The sequence below is a fragment of the Peromyscus maniculatus genome, chromosome 9, assembly GCF_049852395.1.
Source record: "Peromyscus maniculatus bairdii isolate BWxNUB_F1_BW_parent chromosome 9, HU_Pman_BW_mat_3.1, whole genome shotgun sequence".
NCBI classification, from domain to species: domain Eukaryota; kingdom Metazoa; phylum Chordata; class Mammalia; order Rodentia; family Cricetidae; genus Peromyscus; species Peromyscus maniculatus.
Window position 1 is genome coordinate 10,547,013 of NC_134860.1, and position 11,535 is coordinate 10,558,547.

The window sequence follows — 11,535 nt, forward strand, 5'->3', positions numbered from 1 at the left end:
TATTGGGGTCCGTGCTGGTAGATCAGAGAGACAGAACAAGCCACAGCTAACCTCACCTGGTCAACTTCTCAGCTGGTCTTGTTTTCTCAGACTGGAAGCTTCTGTGTCCTCATTCCAATGGCTCTCAGCTGAACTGCTGCTCGAAAGCCTGAAGCTTAACCAGCCACATGCTTAACCAGCCAAATGCTTCTAGTTTCTGGTCCTCACGCCTTATATGCCTTTCTGCTTTCTACTATCACTCCCTAGGATTAAAGGCTCGCTTTCTGGGATTAAAGGCATGAGTCACCATGCCTGGCTGTTTCCAATGTGGCCTTGAACTCACAGAGATCCCAGATGGATTTCTGCCTCTGGAATGCTAGGATTAAAGGTGTGTGCTATCACTGCCTAACTAGTGACTTTTCTGTTCTCTGACCCCAGATAAGTTTATTAAGGTACACAATATTTTGGGGAACACAATACCACCACACTCATGTTAAAGGATGAGTCCCAGAATTAAACTGTTGGAATGTGGTGAAACCTTTTATAGGTGTGGGCTAGAGGAAGGTCTTTAAGTTATTTGGAGTGAGCCCTTGAAGGGGATAATAGGACCCCAGCCTCTTTCTCACTCTCTTTTTTTATTTTCCTGGCCATGAGATGAACAGGTTCCTGTCATCCACTCTCTGATCATGATGAGTTGCCCCTCACAGCTCTAAATGCAACCTACAGCTGCCATCAAGGTGGTGACTGGGCTTCAGAAGTTCAAGGTCCTTCAGACTCTAAGTACCTCGTGACTGCAAGACTAGGGTTCCTGTCATCCTCCTGGCTATCAGTTGCTCCACTCTCAGGGCCCTGAGGTTCCCTCCTGTATAGTCTTCACACCCTACCCCATACAGTGTCTTCTTCAAGGTTAACAGTAGCAGGCTATCTTCATGCAAGGCCCAGATCCCCCTTTAAAAGCTGCCACTGAATTAATTCAGACCCACCCAGGATAATCTCCACTTTTATTAATTCAAAATTAAATAATTTAGAGCCTTTGCTACATTGCCATATAAGGAAAGTTTACCATAGATGTAACATGAATCACAGGTCAAGGGTCTCAGGCCCAATCAGCAGGTGGGGGAGCATTGCAGCATCCTACCTGTGATATCTACCCTGTGTTTTGGCTCATGCAGGATGCTATTGCTGAAAGACAAAGTAAGATTAAGACTTGAGTACCAAAGGCCCTCACTGGTCAGTTGCAGAATCAACCATGGAGATCTACCAGTCCACACAGTGGGGCACATTTAACGCAAGGACATAACACACTTTTCAGGGTGGAGGGTTTTCACAAGACAGGGAGTCTTGCAGCTGGCTTCCATAGGGTGATTATTCACTGATGCAGAAGGAAGCTGATCAGGCAGGAGACGCTGTTGGGGTGGGTGTTTTGCACATTACTGTGTTTTAGGTAATTACCTTCATGGACCCTCTCATAACTATCATTTATCTGGTGCATTTTTTTTGTTCAGCCCGCTCACCCTGTTTGACTTACATTTATTTTAAACAGAACCTTTACATCTCGAATGTAAAATGGAAAACCAGCATTCCTTGTTAAAAATAGAAGCTAACCATAAAAATAAATAAAAAGAAACATGGGCTCATGAATTTCTTACGATCTAGCAAACTGCTCTTTGCTAAAAGTAGAAACCTGTAAGCGTGAGAGAGATGTTTAAGGAAATACCAAAGGAAAATAACATTTTTCATAGAAAGGCTGACAGAAGATTAAGAAATGAGCAATTGTCATGTTGGAATGCATGGACATTTCGATGCCCGAAGGCTGCTGTCTCGTGAGCAGCCTAAGAAGCAGCCTGGAGGCTGAGTCAATGGGCCAGATCAGTGACCAGGTGCTTAGGACTCTGTCAATGGGAGGCAGGCTGGACTGGCAGGGCATTGAATAAGATGCGATTATAATATGAGACAGTTGATATATGATATAAATGAGACAGCTCCCACAGGCAGTTCTGATGCCAGAATGGACACTTGAATTCATCCCAAATTGACAAAAGAGAGCCCAGGCCTTTCAAGGGCAGCAGCACAGCTCTGACTGGCCACCCATTTATGCTAGGTGGCCCTGGGAAAGGAGAGGTATGACCATGGGCTGGGCGCCCCCTTCAGGAAGCTGAGGCAATTCCTGGTGAGTGTCTCAGTGGGGAGCCAACTCCAGGAACCCTTGGGGAAAGAGGTGAGACAGAATTGGGGCCTCCATCCTTAAGGGACAGCTGAGCAGAGTGTCTGCTGCATACCTCCTTCTCTTCTGGTTGGGCTAATGTGCTTTGCATGATAATCCCATACTATCTAGGAACTGCTCCCCGGAATTCTGCCTGTTTTATTCCTGGAAGAACTTCCTGGAAGGTTACAAGAGTGGATTTAATCCCCTGGAGATCAGCTCAGGACCATACACACTCATTGCTTTTCTGATCTTTCTTCTTCTAGAATCTTCTCTAGCTCAGGTAGTTCTTCCTCTGGTCAAGGGGGTTTACCTGGAAGGAAAGCCCAGAATTACCCCTGGTGTTCATCACACACTACCTCTCATCTGTTTGCCATGAGAATCTGGCAGAGAAATTGACTGAGACTGGCTAAGACTCTAAAGTCCCAACAGCAGAGCTACCCAGAATACGTGACTCCAGTCAGGATGAATCACTGGCCCTTTCAGGGCAGAAGCAACCTAACCAAATTCTTCTTCTACCAAGAACTCTATGTGCTCAGCCAGGGCCAAATTAGGGGCTTGCATTGATCTCCTTGCTGGTTGGCTGAACACTGAGATGTGGCAGAGCCAGAGCAGTCTGGGTTAGTGGATGCCTATGCTGCTGCTCTGTGTGTGGCTTTTATTCCTGATGTAGCTGCTCCATGCACACATCCACTATGACTGACAACAGAGGCTGGGTAATGCAGCTGATCAAGGCCTTCCATTTAGCCAAGTACTGAGTGCCTCTCTGGTAGGTGTTGACATAGAATGCAGAGATCCTCTCTTTTCCTAGCCACTCCTTCATGCTTACCCATATGCCTTGTTTCCAGGCCTCCTTTTCTTAGGGATTTCAGTCTCTTTTTTCAATTTACCATTACCACTGCTTACAAGTCCATTTACATCCTTGTCTCAGGTCACTCTTCTTTCCACATAAAGTGGATATGCATATACGGAACCCCCCCCCAACTCTACTCTCAAGCTTCCCCTCTGCTGGAGAGGGGTACACAACTGAAGTCCAATTTCAGTTTGCAACAACAAACTACCCTATCCATGGAGCAAGCACAAATATCATCCTTCCCCATCAGCCGATCTTAAGAGAGCCCCGGGCAGCCATAGCTGTGAACTAAAGAGAGGTGTGGGTGCACGGTGGTGGGGTGAAGGTCTGGGCACCCTGCCAGAGCTTTATGTCATCCTTTGGAACTGTGACTATTGACACTATGCTCTGCCCAACCTTGGTTGGACCTCATCCTTCTTTGATGAATTATTACTGGGCTTCTCCAATCCTGTGATGTGGTAAATTCAAGAGAACACAACTCATGACAAGCATTTCTGGTTGCACCATCATCTGATGTCCCTTGACTGGCCCATTGTGTTTTTGTGTCTTTCAAATAAGATGAAGTCCTCTGCTGCAGACGGCTAGACGTTGCTTTCAACCCTTGCTTTCACTGGGCTCTGGCATAAATCCCACATGGTGTCTTAGCTCCATGAAAAGCTCAGGCTATAAGACTTGATGGGCACCAAGCAACAGAGCTCCCCGTTCTTCATTCAGTCTAGAAAGGCTGTAGAGCCCTTTTCTCACTGCAAGCCAACAGGTTTATGATTCTCTGGGATGGGTATCCCTAAGGGTGCAATTTGTAACCTAGCAGGGGTTGTGTCTTCTTCTTGGGGATGAGAAGTGAAAGACACAATAACATATCCTCTGCATTGGAGGAGATGGCCCAGCATGTTCAGGATACTAGTCACCTAATAGCCTCACTAATACGCAAGCCCCCAGATTTCCATGAAGCACACGTTTCTTGCCAGAATCTCCAAAGTACTTCCCATTTCTTGCTGACTCAGGATGTCCTAGGCACCAACAAAATGCTCAGTAGAATACTCACAGGTCGTAAATCCATTTGGCCCATCATGCCAGAACCGATAACTAACATGGACCTAGAGGATGAAATGTGTATTCTAGTAACTGTGTTCTGATACCAGGTCCATGTACAGCCAAGGGCTCTACCACCAAGCTATATCCCTGCCATATCCATGTGAAGGACAGCTGCTTCTTAGTCCATCTGGAATGATATTAAGTAGATATAGTGACCAGGTCAAAGGCCACAATGCCATGGACCTGAGACCAGTCTGCCGAAGCTGAGATGCCATATCTAGTGGGTTTGCTACGACTGAGGCTGTTGACACTGGGCCTGGTTGCATTTAGAGTCTTCCACTGCGATTCTCGGCAGGGTTTCTGAAAGAAAGAGACTCAAGAATTAAACGATGAGATTGCCAGTATCATCTCAGCTGTATGCTTCATGTTTCAAAGGATGGTAGTCAGTTCCCTGGTTCCCGTGGGGATTACATCACTGATTTTGATTCATTGATCTGGCTGAAGCAGGGTAAGAGAGCAGTTTCAAAGGCTTCTTCTTGGACTCCTCTCCTATAGTAACTCTTACGCCATCCCACCACACAAAGCTCCAACTTACCTCCCTATGGCACCGACTCTTATCCCACAGGCCAAGAAACCAGCACAAAGTTCTGGCCTCTGCCAAGAATTCTTATTCCAATTATCCATTTGAGGTCTGAGGAAATGGCTATGGAAGAGACCCTGGGGCTCAATAAGCTGACTGTGAATAAACATCCATTAATATGAAAACTTCCCTCTAACAAGATAGTGCTAAAGGTGCCTTAGTGTTGGTGATAACTTGGTCTCTATGCCCCTCTGTCCTTGAAGTAGCCAGACATTCCCCCTCTGGCCAGCTGCTACTTGAGTATGTGACCACAGGTCCCTTCTAATGAGAGCGTTCATTATCATCTTTCCCTGCTAAGTGCTGCTGGTGCCTCCAGGAGCCTGGCCTCATCTTCCCCCACTGGGCTCCAGGACCAAAGGCTGCCTCATCTGACACTGAACAAAAGAATGTAGCTTTTATGGGTGTCGCTGTCCTCTGCCTCATTCATTCATCTTTGGCTTTTTTTTTTTTTAATTCTCGTTAGCTTATTTTTGACTATATAAATGGAGCAATACTCCTGATGGCTGTCCAGAAACGTGTTCCCTAGGGATTCTGCATTTTTATTAAGCATCTCCATACCTCCGTGTGAGTAAAGAGTCCTGGCTGTTCTTCTCCTGTGCCTCTTATCCTGATGGTTGTGTCTGCCCCGATTGGGACAGTTAAGCACCCCATTGCTTTGGGATCCTTTCATTAACAGTAATGTTCAGTAATAAGAGATCCCTGCCTGAGCTTCCACCGGCCACGGCCATCACTGCTTCTCATATCACAAATCTCTCTCCAGTGAACTCTATGTCACTTTGTGTGAAGAGTCTCCTGAGACCTTCCATGGAACATAGAGGCTGGTGGTTTGCTTGCCCTCTGCACCACTTCAAATCCAGCCCATTCATCCCTCTGTGCATTTACTCTGTGCCTCTTTTGTTTCCTGTAGCATTTTTGGCATTTATGCATTTAATGCAGGCCATTGCTTTTTGTAAGTGTCCAAGAGCCAATCCCTAAGCATGTCAGCCCCACTCACCGGGACCCTGTCCATAGTATAAACCATGCAGCACAAGAAAGTGCACCTGTGTTAATCCACCCCTCCTTCTAAATCTATCACCTGCCCTCCATCCAGTACCATTAGGATCTATCCCAGTTATGTACTCCTATGCCCTGGCACATGGGACCCAGTCTACAGAGGCTGCCTCTTTGGTGGGCTCAGTCCTTCCACATCCAGGCTAGGAGGCAACATGATCTTATATTTCCCCCAGGAACTCAGAGGACAGATATAAGTAGGTTATGTGAGAAATACATGTTTTCGTTACATCTTCTGGGAAAGGAATATGGTCTTCTTGGGCCCAGAGCATTCATAGAGGTATAGAGTTTTAAGATTCCTTAAGAAAGCACATCAACCACAGTGCCCCAACTCTCGAGGAATCCTCAGTCCCAAGCAGGCAGGCCCTCACTTTGATGCAGCAAACTAAACTCTGCAGCTGTCACCTTCCTATTTAAAACCTGGTCCAGTCCTCAGCCGGATCATCTGCAAGAAATGGGGCTTTATGTTTTACTGTGAGACCTCCTGACACCCTGGAGTCGGTGAGCAATCAGCCCTTCACCTTTCGTGATCTCTCTCTTGCCATGTGTCCAGGACCCTCAGCAGAGCCTGACGTAGTCTCCTAAGTGACTCCTTCCTCCTGGACCTCTGAGAGGTAGGTAGACACAGCCTTCTGCCGTGCAGACTCCATTTGTACCAGTCCCAGCCTGTGACACAGGCCTTCCACCCTCAGAGTCCATAGTCTCGGGTCACCCCCGGCACTGAGATGGAAAGGGATATGTAGAGTACTTGAGAGAGTTCTTTAAGGGAGGGGTGGTGCACATCTGTCCAGAGCTGGAGGGAACCAGTCTTGACCAGAAAGAGAAGCCTAACGTGATGAGCTGTGACAGCTGTGACTCCTGGAGCATGATGGCACCCAGTGCTGTTTAGGGCCACCAGCCTGTGTCTGCCTGTTGAACTTGGCTGACCCCTAGGGAACAAACAAGGCCAGGAGAGGAAACTGGGTGAGGCGCTTCTGTCAGTTAGCTGAGTGGTTCTGAGGAGGGACTCTGCTCCGAACCCTCAGGGGACAATAGTTGGGTCAGTCAGCAATCCCCTGGCAGTCAGTGGCTTGAGAGTCAGGGAGACATCAGATGTGTGTGACAACATCCACCAAAGTCACCTGAGAGCAGCAGGAGTGTGGCTGGGAGGGGGACGGAGAGAAGCAACGTGGCCCCTGTGAATTCTGGGGCATGAGAAGACAGATAGGAAGAGAGTGGAAAAGGCTCAACGAAGACAAACAGGACAGAAGACAAAGGCCTGAATGCCAGCCAGAGGATGGAGGCTTTGTCTCTCGACGAGGACCATCAAAGGTTTCCAGGAAGACTGGGGGTTGTAAGGAGGCTACACAACCCCAAAGGAGTCGCAAATCTCCCAAGTGTCTATCTGGCTGCGTCTCCAGCAGGCTCCTCTCAGTTAGCTGGCCCTGGCCAACTCAAACACACACACACACACACACACACACACACACACACACACCACCCCCTTCTCCAAATCGGCTCCCTTCAAATTGTCACTCCCCACAGGGCTGCATTCATGCACCCCTTCTAAATAGTCCCACTGTTCAGCTTTAACGAGAAGTAATACCAATCCCCATGTTTGCCCAGAGAGCACCATATTTCATCAAACCAGAGCCCATGCAGGCTCAGATTACTGTCTGAGACAATGTTCTGTAACCCTGGTTTATTCACATGTCACGGGTATTTTAGCAAAACAGAAATGAATGGCCCTCACCACCCTAGGAAGTGCCGGGAGAGCTGGGTCCCCGCCCAGGGGAAGTCATGCCTTCCCTGGCCACAGTTCTCAGAGAGGCCGACTCTGATCCTCTAAGTTTTCCTGACTTTCAGAAAGAGAATATGGGCTGAGGAGGAGTCACAGACTGGGTAGTTATTTCCCCATAAAATGTGAACTCCACGGATGGATTTTGCCAGAGCAAAAATAAAATCTGTCATTGATTATAAAGTCCTTTGTGCTTGTTATTTCGCAGATTTATTACACTCTGGCCTGGCAGCCTGGAGAGGCCCTGAGATTCTTGTCTCTAGCGCCCCACAGCTCATACCCCAAATGGGGACAGGGACTTGCTGGCATTTCTTTTGTCCTTTAAGGGCCAAGAGCTTTGGAAATTTAGATGAAGAGCGGTGAATCAAGGCACAGACACAGGGATAACAACAGCTCATTCTAGAGGGCTGACACTTGCTAACCAAGGAGACATGTCCTGTCCTTTGTAGCTGTTAGCAGTAAGCCACTCCTCTGCAAAGCCTCGTTCAAATCTTCCAGTGTCTGGGTCCACTCTGAAGGTGCTCTGGCCCCTTTCAAACCCACCACCAAAAGAGCGGCAATAATGTCACCAGTGTAGTCTTCTACCATCTCTCGTTAGGACCTTACCAATAAACCTCACAACGTGCTGCTCATGTCGGTGTTCAGAGCTGAGGAGATGGGAGCCCAAAGAAAGTGAGTAAGTTGCTTAAGGTTGTACACAGCTAGGGAGTAGTGGGAATGGGACAAGAGCCTAGTCCTAAATGACTTCACAAGGTCATATGGATGTTCCTGCTTCCAAGACTGGGTTGACGTGAAGCCACAGACCTGGCATATAGTACTGGAGGTGGAACAGCCTGTCGATCAGACTTCCAGGATTTAGAGGGGCTGTGGGGCTGCCCCTAACAGAGCTGGTTAGGAATCACTAACTGGCTCGGTCACAGAGCTGGGTAGTACCATCAAACAAGGACAGGGGGAACTTTTCATTCGACATCTACCTGGGGAGTGACTTTCACCCTATGGTCCTGGCTTCCTGGGGTTACCAGTTTGTCCCCTGCTAACTGAGGCGTGCGACTCCCAATCATAGGGCTTTCTCACTTCTTTCTCACTGTTGTCTGAGCTGAAGGCACCCCTCCTTCCCCAGGATGTGTGGCACAGAGGATGGAAGGCTGAGGTCCCCTAAACTACCACCCTATCTCTAGAGAGAACACTCCTCATCCCAATCCATAAGGTCAAGAGTCTGAGTTTAACAGAATGGTCCTCCCAAGAGCAGCATAACTGTGTGGGAAGTTGTGGAAGCAGGGGATTGGAAGGCTTAGATCCATAGTCAGCCATCTCCGCTCTTATTATTCTGAGCTGCAGCCGGAGCTATTAAAAACAAAACATGTTCATTGGCAAGTTCCACAATTAGCCTCATTTCCACGCTCAAGCCCTGTTCAGCACGAGCTGCCTTTGCACAGATTGCTTCTTGTCTGTGCTGTGCTCTTTGGAGGGCTGTGCTGGGAGCTAGCAAGGATGTGACCCAGTGGTAATCTGAATTGCTTCACCAAACACATTTTTATCCCATCATCTCGGCCACATGAAAGGGGGCCACAGTGCTCCAGTGTTCAAAACTTTACAATCCCCGCTGTTCGGCAATAAAACGAGGCAAGAAATATTAGCCATCCTGGCTGATGCCTTAATTCTTTCGAAACAATGTCAGAGAAGCTGTACCCTACAGGTTTTAGTGCCTGCTAAAGCCTGACCCTCGAGCTGGCTTGAATGGAGCCAGAATGAGTTAAGGAGGGCGAGGAGGCTTTAATGGACAAGGATCCGAATAGCCCAGCTTGTGCGGCCTCCTGCAGACTCTCCCTCCTTTTCACAGGCTTCGATTGTGTTTAGCCCCAGCAGAGACAAAACTACCCCTGAGCAGAGGCTACCCCCAGCTGGCACAGGTCAGAGGCATTCTAGGGGAGAAGAGAAAAGGGGGGCAAGGGGAAATGAGGGGCTCCTGGAGAAAGGAGGGAAGTGAGGTGGGGGAAGGCCATTTATAAGGAAGGACGGTCCAGGCCATTTATTTGGAGAGATTCAGCTACGGAGCTGGGACTCTCACCTCCAGGCAAACCATTTTGGGAAAACCAGTTACAGCACAATTGGGAATTACATACATGTGAACGGGAAGTTGAACTCAGTGTGCATTAATTTACAAAATAATATATATTTATATACATGATAAACGCTACCCCTGCATGCTTCCAAAAAATTACAGGCCTGAATCTCAGTGCTCTGGGTAGGATGAACTCCAATGCGACAGTCTGAGATTTTTTTTTAAACTATAAGTGGGTTGTTTTACATAGTGACAGAAACTTTTTCCAGGAAACTTTCAATGATTGCATTATGATCGCTCCCAGAAAAGTAACTATTTTGGCTCCCAGAGCCCACAGTCACCAGATAAGAGGAACGTTGGATTCACAAGTGTGAGGTTATTGCCCTGCAGCACAGAGGGGGTCCCTGAGCTGGCTTTCTAAAAGATCATGGGTTTGAAGGGGGTCCTCTCTTTGCCTCTAAAGCAGTTCTCAACCTGTGGGTCACAACCCCTCTGGGCGAATGACCCTTTCATAAGGGTCACCTAAGACCACTGGAAAACATAGATATTTATATTACAATCATAGCATAGCAAAATTACAGTTATGAATAACTTTATGATCGGGGGGGGGGGGGGGGGTCACCACAACATGAGGAACTGCATTAAAGGGTCGCAGCATTGGGAAGATTGATAGCCACTTTAGAGTCTAAAGATGCCTTAATGTTTAGGAACCTGGACTCCTTTCTCAGTCTGCTGAATTCTGTGGACCCGGCCCCTAAAGAATGCACAAAATGAAATACCCAAGTTAATAAAGGAAACCAACAGCGCAATAATTACAAAAATATTTAAAGCAACTCAGCAGCTTAATAACATATGAACATGCTATTACATATTGAACATAATGAATATTCCGTTTCACTAATTCTTCAATTAGCAGGGGACCAAGCGTTACAGTAATTTCAATGTAGTTTAAGCAAAAAATTTTACTTTGGGAAATTTGGAACACCTTTCCTTTCAAACGAAAGTGACTGAGTAGTATGGATCTGTGGAAAAGCCCCACTTCTGGCCACTGTGATTGGTTGCTTGTTTGCATAATATCAGAAAAAAACCCGGCTAAATCGACCAGATTTTTCCCCATTAGGACCTCGAATTCTATCTCTGGGGAAGTAGCTTTGCTAGAGTGAAGTACCTTTGGGGACCTTCTGCCCCAAGGCTAAGCTGCCTAGCCGGGGTCAGGGTTGCCCTACATCAACACTTTACTGGGAATTCTTTTCTAGAAAACCGTTGGTTTTTTTTTCTTCCCCCTCTCTGATGCTTTGAAACTTTGTATAAAGTAAATTGAAAGCATGCCCTTTTCTTTTTTAGCAGTCCTGTCCGAAGATTTATAAGGATCTTTGATGTATTTCTTCAACAACTGGAATTACTGTTGCCAAATAAAAGGTCAGTTAATCAGATAAATCTAATTCTGTATTTTGATCAAGACCTTTCTTTCCACTGCCTTGGTTAGGTCGGTTGAGCTTTGGAGTCACACACACACACACACACACACACACACACACACACACACACACACCCCTTTTGTTGTTGTTAAATCCCAGAGCTCCTGTTCCCAAGGCTGCACCTTTGCATTTGGAGCACAAACTGGCTCAGAGACAACTAGGCACACATCCCCTCTGGGGTCCTCATGGGGGAGCTGTCCTCTTCCAACCACATAGCCATAGCATGCCATCGCAGGGGCAACCCCGCAGGCGGGCCCCCCTCCAAAGGCCGCCCAGCCCCCGCGACGCCCCGGCTCAGCTGCAGGCAGCGACACTCCGGAGCCGGCTGCGGGGCTGGGTCTCCGGCTCTCGGCGGGGGAGCAGGGAGCGCGCCCGCCCACGCCCACGGCCCCCACACTCGTGAGCGCACACCCCGGCGCGCGCACGCCCGCACACCAGGGCGCACGCACAGCACACCG